The sequence below is a fragment of the Stegostoma tigrinum genome, chromosome 3 (assembly GCF_030684315.1).
Source record: "Stegostoma tigrinum isolate sSteTig4 chromosome 3, sSteTig4.hap1, whole genome shotgun sequence".
NCBI lineage: Eukaryota > Metazoa > Chordata > Chondrichthyes > Orectolobiformes > Stegostomatidae > Stegostoma > Stegostoma tigrinum.
In genome coordinates, this window is record NC_081356.1 from 22,423,902 (window position 1) to 22,441,946 (window position 18,045).

At 41.8% G+C, this 18,045-nt stretch overlaps 1 long non-coding RNA gene across 1 annotated transcript; it reads left to right on the top strand.

The window, feature by feature from the left end:
- The first annotated feature begins 2,607 nt into the window (after nt 1-2,607).
- LOC125451214 (uncharacterized) lies at nt 2,608-17,687 on the top strand. The gene is made up of 3 exons (XR_007247248.1): nt 2,608-2,947; nt 3,489-3,572; nt 17,567-17,687. It is a non-coding gene; the product is annotated as an uncharacterized LOC125451214 (long non-coding RNA).
- The last annotated feature ends 358 nt before the right edge of the window (nt 17,688-18,045 follow it).

Here is an 18,045-nt window from a genome sequence, read left to right on the forward strand (position 1 = left end):
CAAGGGGATGGGGCTACATGTTAACATTTCGTTCAGAAAGATGATAGTGAATTAAGCCAATGTGTTAACAGCATATATGGATACATGGTGGCATGATATAACCGTTATAATGGAAATTTGGCTTAAAGAGGAACAAGAATACAGAGTTTTAAGACAGGGTAGAGAAGAGATAAAAAGACGGAGTTATTGGATAAAAGATCAATCAGAGTTGAGAATGAGAATTATATACTACATGAAGCATTAATTGCTGCTTGGACTGATTTCAGAAACAAGTAAAGAACAACCCCACTGCTGAGTTATACTGTAGACCTCCAAACATCAGGAAAGATTGAGGAGAAAAATGTAGGCAATTGTCTGAGTGCAAAAGTAATATAACACTGAACATTTGAGGAGTTCAACTAATAAATATCAACCAGGATACTAAAGGCACACAGGACAAAAACCTCTTGAACTGTATTTTTTTTTAACCAGCATGTAACAGGTGGACCAATTAGCGATTGCACATTGTGATCACAATACAATTGGATTTACACCATGATAGAAAGAGACAGAGATACAACAGAAGTAAAAGTTTAAATTTGAAGGATGGCAAAATGTACAAATCTGAGAGACAACCTGGCAAAAGTCGACCAGTTACAGCTACTTGAAAGAACGTCAGTGGCAAAATCAGTGGAGGGCATTCAAAAAGAAGACTCTGTGGGCACTCTGTAGACATGACCCTATAAAGAAATAAGGTGGTCCTGCCAAATCCAGAAATTCTCTGGCTATTCAGAGACATACAGGGAATGACTCAGCAGAAAAGTAGAGCTTATGACAAAATCAAAAACAAGTAATGCTTAGAAAGCTTCAGAGAGTATAGAAAGTACAGGAGTGAAGTGATGAAGAAAATTAGGAAAACAAAAGAAGGAGACAAAAGTAATTGGCTGATAAAGCTAAAGAAAATCCAAGGATACTATTGTGATCCAGGCAGATGTTATTACTCAACAAGTCAGATCCCAGATTGGAACCCAGCTTGAAAGATTACATTTTGATTTATTTTGCTTTTAATAAGATGTTTTCTCACTGATACAAAGGGTTTTGCTTTAAGAATAAAATGCAAGTCTATCAATAAAAAAGATACAATAAACCAGAAAATCTGATGAAACAAATTCAACTATTTTTAAATGCTCAACAAGAAGTTTAATCACATTAATCTCAAAACACTCCTTTATACATTGAAAAAAATAAAACGTCAACATTTCCCTTGTGTAGTAGCCAAAACACTACTCATACAACACTCACACCAGAACCATTGTCTCCAACACATCGAATAGTTTAAGTCAGAGTTAGTAGGAACTGCCGATACTGGAGAATCTGAGATAACAAGGTGTAGAGCTGGATGAACACAGCAGGCCAAGCGGCATCAGAGGAGCAGGAAAGCTGACGTTTCAGGCCTAGACCCTTCTTCAGACAAAGTTACACAGTTACATGGAAATATTAACCACAGAATAGATGTAGTATTTGACCTGTTGCTGACTTTTCATTAGTGTTATTTCATTCTTCAGAGCTGAAAACTGAGAACTGTGAGCTGAAAATCTCCTTTTGGACTGTGGACAGCAATTGTGCTAAAAGGAACAAGTAAGCTGCTGGTTGTTTGCATGTGGTAGTAGGAACTGCCAATGTTGGAGTCTGAGATAACAAGGTGTGGAGCTGGATGAACACAGCAGGCCAAGCGGCATCAGAGGAGCAGGAAAGCTGACGTTTTGTGTCTAGACTCAGAAATCAGATCGGTTTAAGTCACTGTGTTTTTAATGGATTGACTGAAGGTCACTTCGCAGATGTCGCCAGAGTTTCTGTTAAGTATCTCCACGTTTTCTCTTTTTGTTTTGGGTTTCCAGCACCCACAACATTTTGCTTTTATTTGAGTACAGATGGCTTCTTCATGAACCTTTAGCAGTTTAGCTTAAATGTACTCTGCTTTAAGTAACCTTATCATGGCTTTATCAAACACTTCTGGTCTGGGACTAACACTATCACTCTAAGGTAAAATGGTTCATTATTATATCTCTGTTTTCAGAGGCACTAGTCTATACAGCCATATTCACCTAAGAATTTCACAGGGCTGCTCAATATGCAAAGTTAAACTAAAACAAAACCTTCTCTCTAAGCTATGGGTTTTTCCTTTAAGGAAGCTCCAAAAGTCTTTAACCATATCTTGAGGCTTGATTTTTATCTTGTGGGTTTGCAAAACAATCTAAGGTAAACAAGACTTCATTAGCGGCATGCAATAAACCATTAATTCTAAAGAAAAACATTTCAAAAGAGATCAAAATGACTGCAGAAATACTTACAAGTTAATTATTACCTTCCGACACACCAGAAACCCACACATTACTAAAGCAAAGACTAAAAATACAAGATTACAATAAATGCTATTCAAAATACATAAAAATCATGCTATTTAAAATACATAAAAATCACTCAGTTTACATGTTAGTACATTAAGAGGAAGAGGAAAACTAAAGAAAGGGGTGGTCCTTTCAGACCTGTACATGGTACTTTGTGATTGGATACAGTAGACATGAACAGGGTTTTCAACAAATATTTTGCCTGTTTCACAAACAAGAAGAATGATGTTGACATTTTAGTTAAAAGGGGAAGCGTGCAATATGAGATAAAATAAGTTTATTGAGAAAGGAAATATTGGAGAAGGTGACCTCATTGAAGATAGATAAATCATCAAGACTGGATGAATTGTATTCAAGACTGTAAAAGGAAGCCAGGGAGGAAATAATGGATTCTCTGAGGAATATTTTCTAATCCTCACTAGATACTGGTGAGGTATCTGAGGATGTGAGGCATGTAAACATAGCAATACTCAAAATAGGTGTGAGGGACAGGCCAAATAATTGTGACCTCGTCAGTCTGGCCTCAGTGATGAGTAAATGACTGGAATCAACACTGAAAGGTAGGATTAACTGTGAGTTGGAGAGGCTTGCAATAATCACAAATAATTTACATGCTTTTGATAAGTGAAAGTCACATCTTACTAACAAATATCAAATTTTGGGACTGGGAGTTCAGTGTATTGATAAGGCTTATGGAATGGTTGCTGTCCACATGAAGATTCATAAGGCATTTGACAAGATCTCCCATGTAGACTCTAAAGCAAAATTAAGGTCATGGAATACTTGGGAATGTGGAAAATTGGAGTCTAAAATTCGCTCAGTGATAGGAAACAATCGGTAATGTTTTTGCTAATGGAAGGAAAATGTTGGGTCCTTTGTCTGTGCTTGAGGCTTAACAATTGAAACTCTTTCTGCAGTTGTATAAAGCCTTGGCGAGACTGCACCTGTGATGCATGTGTAGTTTTCATCCCGTTTTCCAAGGAAGATTACATTTGCTATTGAAAAAGTGCAATTAGTCTAATCCTTGAGATGGTGGGATTGTCTTACGAGGAGAGAATGAGGTCACTTTGTCTGTATTCTCCATTGTTTTGAAAATTCCAGGTCATGTTCCAGGCTCCAGGTTCAAGTCAGCAATTAAAAGGTTTATGGAAGCGAATGACATCAAAGGATATGGAGATTATGCAGGTGAGTGACATTCGGTAGATGATCAGCCATGATCTAGTTGAATATCAGCCATGGTCTGGTTGAATAAAAGTGAAGACTTGTAGGGCTGAATTGTCTATTCTGGTTCTTCTGTTCCTAACAGATTGAAGCAAATACCAAACACTGATTATTTTGACACTGCAATCACTTTCTTTTGCAGAATTTAAAAGGCAGTAGTTTTAACTGTCTTGAAAACTTGACAGCTTCTTTTGGAAGATCTTTTTACCTGGTCAGTTTGACAGCACTGTTGACTGTTCCATGAAGTTGAAAGTTCCAAAGATTTAATGCATTTTATGTACATTTAAGTCTACTCTTAAAAGCCCCAAAGGACAGCTTACATCTTCCAAAAGACACTCGACCTGCAGCAAAGGTGTGCCTGAACCATATCCAGAAGGGTACCTTACCTTTCTAAAGAGCTTTAGACTTTTTCCTACCAGGTCTAAAATGCACAAGTTATGTTTTAGACATTCTATTCACGAAAGCTATGTAAACCTGAGTCAAGTACACTTTAATATGTAAAGTGGCCTCCATGAACCAATGATGTGCAGATAGAAACATTTCATATTATTATCCTTTGAAATTGGTAGGTGCTGTGTTTGGAGTCAGGATGTATAGATTTCAACTTCCACTGTTATATTTGTAAAGATGGACAACCTTCCATCTGCGTGAAAATTCAGGACAAATATCTAATTGTTTGGTTGCTTGCTCTACCATAAATTTTGATAAGCTTTCTGTTATCCTCTGTGTATCCTTTCTTGTGTCATATGATTTGTTACTTGATAATCTATGGGTATTCTTCCAGAATCTAGGGAATTCTAAAAAATCAAAACCAATGCATCCACCATTTCTTTTGAAGCTTAGGTTGCAGACCACCCACTCCGTTGTTGACTTTTAGATTTGTTAAGTTTCCAGTGCTATTTATTTACTGGTACCTCCTTCTTTATGTTCATTCTCCCCACTGCTTCTGGAAAGCATTTTGTATCCTATTTATGAAGACAAGTACATAACAGTTAACTTCTAATCGTAAAACAAAAATGGGTGAAATTTATTCAGGTATGTTGGGTATGTTAAGGTCTGAAAAATCTGTTTCCCAATGCAACCTGCCTCCAAACCATCTAATTTCAACAGTAACCAAAGCTAGAAAGCAAACTGCTCCAAAGATTAAGGCTGCCATTTCAAAGAGAATAATGAGGCTTTGGGCCCCTTCCCCATTTGGTCTGTTGCCTTTAAACATATTGTCGACTGGCCCTGAGTGAAGGGTATCTGGCAACTTCGTAAAGAAAAGACTTGGTGAAATCTGAAGGTAAGCGTTTTCATGCCTGTTCCAAAACCGAATATCAATCTGATAAGTTTCTCTGATTGTGTATTCTTTGCAACTGAGCCTCTCAGTCTTATTTGAGTTTCCTGTTATCCCCCTCAATATAAGGCCTCCGACCGCCTTCCCTCAAATTGAAGCCCATGGTGCTCCTGCATACTTTATTCTCCATTGCCTCCACCCTCCCCACCCCAAATCCTGTTGCCAGGGCAGAAGCTGAATATCGGCTCCTGATTTGGGACTCAGAGAGACATATTCTCAGTCAGAACCCATTAAGTGGTCACTGCTGGAAACCTTTGTCCTTTCAGAAACACATTAAACTGATCAATCAAAGAGCTGGATGTACAGCAGCATCAGGAATGCAAACACGGGCAGTCACCATTGCTAAGTCCCAAAACAGCAACGACAGGTGCCCCAAGTTGTGGTAAGTGGGAATCCTGGAAACACAAATCACAAGCGTGAGATGAGCCATGAGCCACAGGATAAGATATTGTTGCTGAGGGACCATCATTCACACTGCCAGAAATATGGCATGGCCACAGAAGAAGATTAAGCACTCCATGTTGTTTTCCCTTTTGCATCCCTTCAGCATTCAGGCCTTCCTGCTCTTTACAGTGGTAACATTTCAATCTCCAATTGATCCCAATTCTATGGCCCCTTTCACATAGGTTTCTGATTCTTCCAACCACCAATACTTCCCACAATTCATCTTTAACTCCATTTCCACTCATGTTAGGCAGCCATGCCCCAGGTCCTCAATCAATCACCCATCACCCTCCCCTGACTGTGCCCATCAACTTCTTCCTCAGGCAAGAAACCACTCTATTCCTGATCAAGCCCTTCAAGCTCACTCTTCAGCCGCAAATGAACCTTCTTCTCATGCTCCACAATTCCAAACAACTTCTTCCAACTGATCCTCTCATTAAGCCCTCCCAATCTTTAATGGAACCATCCTCCTCATAAAACCCTCTCTTCCTCCCATCCCTTAGCATCTCCCTAACTTTGATTTAACACATCCAAATGAGAAACAGTCCTCTTCCCAAGTCTAATATTTTGCATCTGTGCTTACTGTGGAGAAGGATATGGAAGGTAAAAAATGTTGGGAAATAAATAGTGACATTTTGAAAAATGTCCACATTACAGAGGCGGAGGTGCTGCTCATTTTAAAATGCATAAAGGTGCATAAAACCTGAGACCTGATCAGGTATACCTTAGAACTTTATGGGAAGCTTGGGGACTGATTGCTGGGCCTCTTGCTGAGATATACGTATCATCGATAGTGTTAGGCGAGGTCCCCAAAGATGGGAAGGTTGGCTTACATAGTGCCACTATTTAAGAAAGGTAATATGGAGATGCCAGGGAATTATAGACCAGTGAGCCTGAAATCAGTAATGGACATGTTGTCGGAGAGGTTCCTGAGAGAATGGATTTACATGTATTTGGAACGTCAAGGACTGATTAGGGATAGTCAACAGGACTTTGTGCATGGGAAATCATGTCTCACTAACTTGATTGAGTTTTTGAAGAAGTAACGAAGAGGATTGATGAGAGCAGAGTGATGGGCGTGACCTATATGGGCTTCTGCAAGGCATTCAACAAGGCCTTTCATGACAGATTGGTTAGCAAGGTTAGTACTAGCCATTTGAATACAGAACTGACTGGAAGGTAGGAGACAGAGGGTGATGATGGAGGGTTGTTTTTCAGACTGGACGCCTATGGCCGGCAGTGTGCCACAAGGATTGTTGCTGGGTCCACTGCTTTTCATCATTTATATAAATGATGTGCACGTGAACATAGGAGGTATGTTTAGTAAATTTGCAGATGACATCAAAATTGGAGGTGTAGTGGATAGTGCAGAAGGTTACCTCAGAGTACAATGGGACTGTAATCAGAAGGTCCATTTGGCAAATAGAGTTTAATTTAAATAAATGCGAGGTGCTGCATTTTGGGAAGGTAAATCAGGGCAGGACTTAAACACTTAATGATCAGATCCTGGGAGAGTTGCTGAACAAAGACACCTTGAAGTGCAAGTTCATATTTCCTTCAAAGTGGAGTTGCAGATGGATAGGATAGTGAAGAAGGCGTTTTGTATGCTTGCTGTTAGTGGTTAGTGCATTGAGTAAAGGAATTGGGAGGTCATGTTGCAGCTGTACAGGACATTGGTTAAGCCACTTCTGTAATATTGTGTGCAAATCTAGCCTCACTGCTATAGGAAGGATGTTGTGAAACTTGAAAGGGTTCAGAAAAGATTTACAAGGATGTTGACAGTGTTGGAGACCTTGAGCTATAGGGTGAGGTTGGATAGGCTAGGGCTATTTTCTATGGAGTTTCAGAGGCTAAGGGGCAACGTTATAGAGGTTTATAAAACCATGAGGAGCACGGATAAGGTGAATAGCCAAGGTCTTTCGCCTGAGTAGGGGGAGTCCAAAACTAGAGATTTAAGGTGAGAGGGAAAAGATTTATAAGGGATCTAAGGGGCAACTTTTACACACAGAGGAAGTGGTGGAGGCTGGTACAATTACAACATTTAAAAGGCATCTGGATGGGTGTCTGAATAGGAAGCGTTTAGAGTGATATGGGCCAAATGCTGGCAAATGGAACTAGATAAATTTAAGATATCCAGTCAGCATGGACGAGTTAGACCAAAGGGTTTGCTTCCATACTGTACACCTCTATTACTCTATGATTTTTCCTCAAGTCCACTCATTATCAATGTCCTCTGATTAATGTTGTCTCCTCTCTCCATGATCAACCCTCCTGTCTCCAAACCCAATTCCTGATTGTCCACCATCTTTCCCACCCAACGAATCTCCAATCAAAATAGAAACAGGAAGTGTGGGAAAATCCCCACAGGTCTGGCAGAATCTGTGGAGAGAGAAACAGAGGTAATATTTTGCATCCAATGACTCTTTCTCAGAACTCCAATCTCCAATTGACCCTGATTCCTTTTTGAAGATGAAGCATACCGCTAACCTTAATTCCTAGTTGATCCTGACTCCACTTTGTACAAGTGACATCCCACCCATACCTGCACCTGCTAATGTAACCAACACTGCCTTTATCTCTGACATAGACTTATTTACTATTCAAGAGCCTTCAAGGACCAGCTTCCTGCCAGAATGGAGGACCAGCCTGTCAACCTTTATGACACTGTCATTAAGCTTATATTGCCTCTCCTTGTCTCAGAGGTCTGCAATCAATGGCCCCAGAACTGCTCCACTGCTCTTTATGTCCGACTTGCAGCTCCCAAACTTTACTAGTTGGATCACGTTTCATGAAGAATACACAAACAAAGTATATCAAGAAAAAGAAGCATCTTATTTTTGTGCTGAGAATAAAAAACTAGTCATTATGCTGCATTTTATAGTTTCCTTCACAAGGATTGTGTGGTGGTCACTTCTAGCAATATGGTCAATGATGGACACACCTGTGACATTAGATTGAAGGGAATGAAGTCACGTAGATTTTTCCCTCAAGTATCCATCAAGTATTCACTAAACTTGGCCAACCTTTCCAATACATCTTGCTTCGCAATTTTTATTCCATCCATTACCTCTGGTAACTCCACTTCTGTGCATACTTTGTTAGCATCTTCTTCATTAGTAAACATTAATACAAGCCACTCATTGGGTTTGTTTCAGAGGTAGTAGGAACTGCAGATGCTGGAGAATCTGAGATAACAAAGTGTAGAGCTGGATGAACACAGCAGGCCAAGCAGCATCAGAGGAGGGAAAGCTAAAGTTTCGGGCCTGGACCCTTCTTCAGAAATTTTCTGAAGAAGGGTCTAGGCCTGAAATGTCAGCTTTCCTGATCCTTTGATACTGCTTGGCCTGCTGTGTTCATCCAGCTCTACAACTTGTTAACTCATTTTCAAGTGGGTTGTAAGAATAAATCTGGGTCAGATAAATTGAGATCCAAATTTGGCAGGAGAAAATGAAACTGAACCACGGGCCATCTTTAAAGAAAAGATATTTCAGTTACAAACAATTTATATATTCCCGAGAAGGGAAAAAGGGTCAGGCAAAATATTCAGCAGTCCCTGATTAGTGAAAGAGACAGAGATTAAGATGAAGCAGAAACCCTGTGCTACTAAGTGATGTCATGTGGATAATATGACCGTGGAAAAGGCTGATTATATAGAAGTTTCAGGGGAGAAGTAAAACAAAACAAGGCAGAAAATTAAAAGAGACTGAAAACTAAGATAAAAATGAAACACAACATCTCTATAGGCATACAAAAATTAAACTGGTGTGTTAGAGAAGGAGTGACATCCTGACAAAGGAGCAGCTCTCCAAAAACTTGTAATTTCAAATTAATCTGTTGGACTATAACCTGGTTTCATCTGACTTCTAGACTTGTGCATATTTCAATGTAAGTCTTGCCATGCTTGAGGCCTTGCATTTCAAATGTGTTTCTTGAAAAAGAAAGCACTATTATTATGGACTTGCAATCTAACACTCAATTCACAAGTGTCAGATGCTGCATCTGTGTGAAGGGAAAATAGAAGACTGAGTGAAAATTCTGCAAGCATCAGACTAATTTTCTACCTCAGCTGTGGTGAAAGCTTTTAATAATGCCATAAGTGACAACTTATCCTATTTGTTTAGGTCTTCCACTGAGGCTTTAATGAAATAATCCCTCTGGGAAACTTTACTCCATTGGTTATTAGTGAGTGAGAATCTCTAAGGTTGATAGGGAGGCAGGGTTTTGAAGTTTCCAGGAATTAAACATAAGTGCTTGTTTCTGTTGATGGCAATAGCTAAATAACTAGCACTGCTTGATATTGGAGTTCAGAGCAAATTGTCAGCAGGTAGAGAAAGTGTGAGCTATAACCAGCTGGAAATATTTTAGGAAGCTAATGAGAGTCAGAAACCAGTCAACACTCAACAAATCCAAGGTACTAAAATGTAAAGAAAGTCCTTCCTCGTCCTGAACTAATTACAGGCCTTGTCATCTCTCCTGGGTATCCATTATCTCATTTATAAACTATGAGAATTTCTTCCTTAGACTACAATTGTGTAAATCATGTTTGGGTGACCATTATTCTGTAAATGAACCATCCAAATCTTTCTACTTGAGTACAGATTTGTCAGCGCTCTGCAGAATCCATTATTTTCAAACTTGAAGATATATACTACATAGAATTGTATTTCTCTCTATTTTAATAATTAAGAATTACTCATAAATGGCAACTGTAACCAGTAGTAATTAGAATGATACATTCATGAATGAGAAAGTTAAGTCTTTTTTTACAATGCATTCTCAGATGAGTGGTCAGGCTGATACCATGACTGGTATTCTGTTCCCTTTCTTTCTTGCTTGTTGTCTCTCTTGCCTCATTACGCACATTCCAAATTATTTATTTCACTTGCACCTTCAAGGAAAAGGCAAGCAAAATCCCAAGCTTTGGTTTCACAGGCTTTAACCCATTGTGATGGGAATACTTGTCGCAAAAAGTGAGAGACTTGGACATGTCGCACTTTCTCAAGATGGCAGATCAGGATCTGAGGTCAAAGGGGAGTAAAATTGGGCTGAGGAACAGAAGACCTTTGTAGTGACTTATCTGTTTACTACAAATTGCAATCTAAGCGTCAATTATTACACACAAATCATTGCTATGCACAATGTGAGTTAGAATTCCCCTGCTCTGATTAGAAGTATACCCAGAATTCGGATTGCAGTCCATTCTGACGAGATGAATAAAATACAAGAATATACAATACAACACAATGTAGCACAGGAACAGGCCCTTCAGCCCACTAAGCCAGCACCAATTCCTGTGTCTATCAAGATATGTCTTAAACATTGCTAATGTGGCTGCTTCCCCCATCTCCACTGGTGGCGCATTCCAGGCACCCACCACCCTCTGTGTGAAAAACTTACCATTTGCTTTTCCCCTAATATTTTCCCCTCTCACCTTGAACCTGTGCCCTCGAGTAATTGATATTTCCAACCTGGGAAAAAGCCTCTGACTCTTCACACTATCAATGCCTCCAAAATTTATTAGATCTCTATAAGGTCACTCCTCAGCCTCCATCTTTCCAGTGAAAACAATTTGAGTTTATCCAACCTCTCCTTACAACTAAATTCATCCAGACCAGGCAACACCTTGGTAAGCCTTCTCTGCACCCTCTTCAAAGCAGTCATGTCCTTCTGGTGGTGTGGCAACCAGAACTGCACACAATAATCCAACTTCGGCCGAAATAAAATTTTACACAGCTATAACATAACTTGCCAACATTTATATTTGCTGCCCTGGCCAATGAAGATAGTGTGCTATATGCCTTCTTGTGTACCTTATCCACCTATGTCGCCACTTCCAGGGATCTGTGGGCCTGTGCACACATTTTTGTCTGTGTGGTGATATTCCCAAGGGTTCTAGTATCAGAGATAATGGGAACTGCAGATGCTGGAGAATTCCAAGATAATAAAATGTGAGGCTGGATGAACACAGCAGGCCAAGCAGCATCTCAGGAGCACAAAAGCTGACGTTTCGGGCCTAGACCCTTCATCAGAGAGGGGGATGGGGAGAGGGAACTGGAATAAATAGGGAGAGAGGGGGAGGCGGACCGAAGATGGAGAGTAAAGAAGATAGGTGGAGAGAGTGTAGGTGGGGAGGTAGGGAGGGGATAGGTCAGTCCAGGGAAGACGGACAGGTCAAGGAGGTGGGATGAGGTTAGTAGGTAGCTGGGGGTGCGGCTTGGGGTGGGAGGAAGGGATGGGTGAGAGGAAGAACCGGTTAGGGAGGCAGAGACAGGTTGGACTGGTTTTGGGATGCAGTGGGCGGGGGGGAAGAGCTGGGCTGGTTGTGTGGTGCAGTGGGGGGAGGGGACGAACTGGGCTGGTTTAGGGATGCAGTTGGGGAAGGGGAGATTTTGAAACTGGTGAAGTCCACATTGATACCATATGGCTGCAGGGTTCCCAGGCGGAATATGAGTTGCTGTTCCTGCAACCTTCGGGTGGCATCATTGTGGCACTGCAGGAGGCCCATGATGGACATGTCATCTAGAGAATGGGAGGGGGAGTGGAAATGGTTTGCGACTGGGAGGTGCAGTTGTTTGTTGCGAACTGAGCGGAGGTGTTCTGCAAAGCGGTCCCCAAGCCTCCGCTTGGTTTCCCCAATGTAGAGGAAGCCGCACCGGGTACAGTGGATGCAGTATACCACATTGGCAGATGTGCAGGTGAACCTCTGCTTAATGTGGAATGTCATCTTGGGGCCTGGGATGGGGGTGAGGGAGGAGGTGTGGGGACAAGTGTAGAATTTCCTGCGGTTGCAGGGGAAGGTGCCGGGTGTGGTGGGGTTGGAGGGCAGTGTGGAGCGAACAAGGGAGTCACGGAGAGAGTGGTCTCTCCGGAAAGCTGACAGGGGAGGGGATGGAAAAATGTCTTGGGTGGTGGGGTCGGATTGTAAATGGCGGAAGTGTCGGAGGATAATGCGTTGTATCCGGAGGTTGGTAGGGTGGTGTGTGAGAACGAGGGGGATCCTCTTTGGGCGGTTGTGGCGGGGGCGGGGTGTGAGGTGTGAGGGATGTGTTGCGGGAAATACGGGAGTTCTGCTATTTATTGCATAATTTGCACCTGAATTGATCTTCCAAAATGGATCATGTTACACTTGTCTGGATTAAACTCCGTCTGCCATTTCTCTGCCCAAATCTGCAATCTATCTGTATCTCTCTATATCCTTTGACAATCCTTCTCACTATCTGCAACTCCACCAATTTTAGTGCCATCTGCAAACTTACGTTTTCCCCCAGATTATTTATATGTATTACAAAATACAAAGGTTCCAACACTGATTGCTGTGGAGCACCATTAGTTACTTATCTTCATTCCGAAAAGCATCCTTCCATAACTCTCTGTCTTCTATGACCAATCCAGTTTTGTATCCATCTAGCCGGTTCATTTCAGATCCCATGAGACTCTAGCAGCTTTCAATAAGGTATCTTATCAATTGTCTTACTAAAGTCCATGTAGACAACATCCACTGCCCTTTCCTCATCAATCATTCTTGCCACTGCCTCAAAAACGCAGTCAGGTTGGTGAGTGATGATCTTCCCCACACAAGCCCATATTGCCTATCATTGACAAGCCCATTCACTTCCAAATGTGAATAATTCCTGTTTGTCAGCATCTTCTTCAACAGCTTCTCCATCACTGACTTCAGGCTGACCGTCCTGTAATTACCTGGATTATCTCAGTTTCCCTTCTTAAGCAAAGGAATAGCATTGACCATTCTCCAGTCCTCTGAAACTTTCCCTGAGGTCAAAGAGGATGCAAAGATATCTGTTGAGGTCCTAGCTATTTCCTCCCTTGCGCCCCCCGCCCCCCCCCCCCCCCCGGCCACTGTATTGTGGCACAGATCCCATCTGGCCCTGGTCACTTGTCTATCTTAATGTATTTCAACACCCACTACTTCCTCCTTCATTGCATTCATACGCCTTTCCTTAACCTCAACATCCCTCTAATCCCTCTCTTTGATGAATACCATTGTAAAGTGCCCATTAAGGATCTCACCCATTTCCTCGGGCTCCATACATAGCCTCCCTCCTTTATCCTTGAGTGGGCCTACTCTTTCCCGAGACAGCCTCTTGTTCCTAATGTAAAGATAACATTTCTTGGGATTCTCCTTAATACTACTAGCCAAGGAAATTTCTTAGTCCCTTTTAGCCCTCCTAACTCCATGTTTCAGCTCCTTCCTACTTTCTCTATATACTTCAAGGACTATCTGTTTTTAGTTGCCCAGACTGTAGGTATGCTTCCTTTTTTGTGACTAAGCTGATATTATCCCCTGTCATCCAAGTTCCCAATTCTTGCCATTCCCGTCCTTCATTTTCACACAGACATGCCTGTTCTGCATTCTACTCAAGCAGTCCTTAAAAGACTCCTCTATGTCAGATGCAGATTTAGCCTTAAACAGCTGGTCCCAATCCGCATTCTCCAATTCTTGCCTAATTCGGTTATGGTTGGCCTTCCACCAATTTAACATCTTCATCTAAAGTCCACTCTTGCCCTCATCAATGAGTATCTGAAAACTTACAGAATTATGGTCACTATTTCCAAGATGTTTCCCCACTGAAACTTTGACCACCCGGCCAGGCTCATTTCCCAATACTGGGTCCAATAAGGCCCTTTCCTTCACTAGACTATCAAAATACTATTTCAAATGCCCTCCTGGATACACCTTACAAATTGGTCCCCATCGAAACCCTTGGCACTAAGGACAATGTGGGGCATGTTAAATGTCCCACCACAACAACCCTGCTATTTTCATATCTTTCCAGAATCTGGCTACATTTCCCTTCCTCTAAATCCAGCTGGTAGCTGGGAGGTCTGTAGTCCATTCCAAGCACTGTGATTGTAACGTTCCTATTCCTGAGCTCTACCCACAATCCCTTACTGCAAGATCCCTCCACAGAGTTCTCCCGCAATACAGCAGTGATGTGCTCCCTAGTCAGTGATAGAACTCCCCTCCTTTTTGCATCCTCCTGTGTCTCATCTAAAACATTGATATCCCAGAATGTTATTTTGCCAGTCCTGTCCTTCTTTCAACCATGTCTTTGTGATAACTGCATGCATTAATCCAGGATGTAAGTGCATCCAACCTACTTGGTATACTTCTTGCATTGGAGCGAATAAGTCCAAGCCTCTAGTTTTGCTGAGTTCAGCAACGTCCCCTGACTGTTCTTCCCCTTAAATATATTTGCCACAGACTTAAGCTTTTCCCTAGTCCCTATACTTACTGACCTGCTGCTCTGGTTTCCACCTCCCTGCCACAATAGTTTAAACCCTCCCAAGTGGTACTACCAAACCTCCCTGCCAGGATATTAGTGCCCCTCTAAGTTTAGGTGCAATCAGTACATTTTCATACAGGTCTCACCTTCCCTGGAAAACATGTCAATGATCCACATATTTGAAGCACTTCCCCCGCCCATCTAACCAGCTCTTTAGCCAAATGTTCAATTGCACTCTGTTTCAGTTCCTAGCACAGTAATTCTGTGATTACTGTCCTGGAGGCCCTGCTTTTCAGTTTCCACCTAACTCCCTGAATTGTTGCAGGGCCTTGTTACTCTTCCTACCGATGTCAATATGGACAATGATTCCCAGCTGTTTACAGCACCATTTCAGGGTACCTGCTCAGAGGCATCTGTGAAAATCTCTCTCACAGCCACAGAAGCACCGATCTGTGCCCCTGACAAGTGAAGCTCCAATTCCTGTTGCTCTGCTACATTTTGTCCCTGCCCTCTATACATCAGGGCCAGCTGTAGTGCTGTAATGCTACTCTGCCTGTAGCTGCTGCTGTCACCTAATGGGTTATCCTCTCTTCAGTGTCCCGGGAAAAATACTAGTTTCACAGAGGTGACAGCTGCGGGGGACTCCTGTTCTGACTGCTTACCCCATCTAGCAGTCGCCAATCTATCTTCCTGTACCTTGGGTGTAACCACATTTCTATTGCTTCTGTCTATGATGTTTTCCACCATTCGTGTGCTCCTTTAGTGTCTCCAACTACCACACAAGCTGATCCATTCATTCAGTGAGCAGCTGAAGCTGGGTACACTTCCCACAGATGTAATTATCAGGAATGGTTTCAGCGCCTCACTTCTCACATTCAGAATACAGAACCCCACCAACTGAGATGGATAACCCTCTGTTGGCTATTAATTTACAAGTAAATTTTAATTAACTACCTACAAAATTACATGTACTACAATTCTGAGGAAGGGTCGTTGGACCTGAAACTCTGATTTTTTTCTTCACAGATGTTGCCAGACCTGCTGAGCTTTCCCAGCAACTTTGTTTCTGTTCCTGACTGACAGCATCTGCAGTTCTTTCAGTTTATATTACATGTATTACTTTCTAACAAACACCAGCTCCAACTTACTATCTGAACTCCCCATACTGATCAGAGGATGAACTGTAGTAACCCTGTAGAAAGATTGAGACACTGTAATGCAGTGAAATTTCTTCACCAGTAGCATGAAGGGAATGAATGGGTTAACATAAAGTAACTCCTGACCAATACTGACAAATCAGAAACAATGCTCCCTTTTGTGGTGTCAACAGGATGCTTAACAGAATGGGTGGCTGCTGGCTCCTCCTAAATGCAGGCTGCCCCACTCAAAATTAGGCCAGAGAACCCCCATGCTCAATTGTATGCCTTCCCCAGTATAGGCTCCTCCCTCCAGCTCCCACTGGAAGGAACGTGCCTGCCTCAAAATTGGGAATGATTTTATCATCATCATTAGACTCTTAAGTCCAGATTTCACTTGGCAATCATTTCCCCTCACCATCAGGCCATCACTCCCATATAATTCTCATATTGTAGCAGCTCCAAATATTATTGCAATGACCATACAATGGTTCGATCTACTGTAATTGAGTCCTTTTGTGATTTTGTGGAAGTTGCTCCTGTGTAAGAAATTACAAAATTGTGATTATAAGCAGACCACCTCCAGATAGGTGATGAAAGGAAATATTTTAAAGGTAGCCTAAATGCAATCCCACAACTGCAACACCAGAAATTGAACCACACTTAACTTACCAGTGCAGAAGTTAAATAACCTCCTTTAGTACATTTGAATATCGTTCTAGTTTTTTGTTCAAGAGAGGATTGAATAAACTGCTGAAAGTTGAAGAAAATGTGCAGGGTTTTGGGGAACGGCCTGAGTGTGGGATGAATTGTGCCTGTACTGGCTCTCTGCCTGAGAAAACTAGGAGCCAAATTCCTCCTTTCGTGATGATCCCACGATTCTATAATAGATGCACCATTGCATCAAACTCACTAGCTCAATGCTGTCTCTCATGCATACAAATTGATGCATAACTGAAAGGCGCAGTACTAAAGAGGCTGTGTATCTTAACAATTAACAACCATGAAGGAGATGGTGTCCACAACCATTGGAACTACCATGATTGACGCTCCATCCAATAATGAGATTGAAGTCATTGTAAAATGATGGAATTCCCATGTATACTCCTATCTCCCACATCCCATTTTGCTTTCATCCCATAATCTCTTCTACATTCCAAGTCATAAATGGCCTAATCATGCAGCTTTGCTTTCTTCCTTCCCTAATCAAAACCATGTTCCTATACTTCCCTCCTTTCAAATGTTGAAGAACTACAACCTGACCAGGAGAACATGAGACACTGACAAAAAGAAAAAAAACATCATTAGCTCTCACTCTCAGTTACAGGACATATTGTAAAAGATAACTTAGACTGGGCACCTGCATTAGATGAGACATCTGGCATGCGTGGGTAGCAGCTCTCACAGGGGAAAAAGTTATTTCAGCTGCCAGATCACCAGATAGAGCAATCTCTTACACAACACAGACCTCAATGGAGTGGTTTACAGGAGAAAGCTAGTGGATATACATAGTGAAACAGTTGGTGCATTGGCAAAATCTCAGCTTCTACTGCAACATTTGCAAACCACCCAAACTCTGAGTGCTGTCATGGAAATGCAGTCTCATTTAGTATGCAATTCCACTTGGTACGATTTAAAGGTGCCCTCAAGGCTGAGATTGGTCACTAAGGCTCAGACTGCTGCCAGCAAATCTGCAGATGCCAGGCTACTGAGGGCCTTGTTGGATCATAGCAGTCCAGAAGTGTGTGCTCCAACATAATGCTAGAATTCTGACTATTTATGTTTGTCTTTCAGTATAGGAGGAAACACCTCGATATACAAATAATGCTGGAAGTTTGAACTCTTTCTTGCAAAGGGTAATGATTACGAGAACAGAAGAGGAGTATGTGTACAGACCTTGAAGCAATTGGTCAACTGTGTGATATGCACTATGAAGATTGAAAAGCACGGTCTATTTAGAGATCCTGATCAGTGTCCATTAAGTTGACAATGGGCCTCAAATTCTACAGCTGTCTTGCCAGTCAGACTCCAGGGTTCTCTGTAACACCAGCAAAGGAACTAGAGAACCTACATTCACAGGTGACAATGTAGCCATCAATATTAACAGAATAATTGTGGTCTCCTTTTGAAACTTTAGTGGCCTGTGACATAAAGGCCAAGGGTCTGCATGTATGTATAGAGTGCTGAGGAGGTAATCACTATACAGTGTTGCAAATGTTTCTGCCCTCCCCCCACTGCATCCCAAAACCAGACCAGCTCGTCCCCGCCTCACT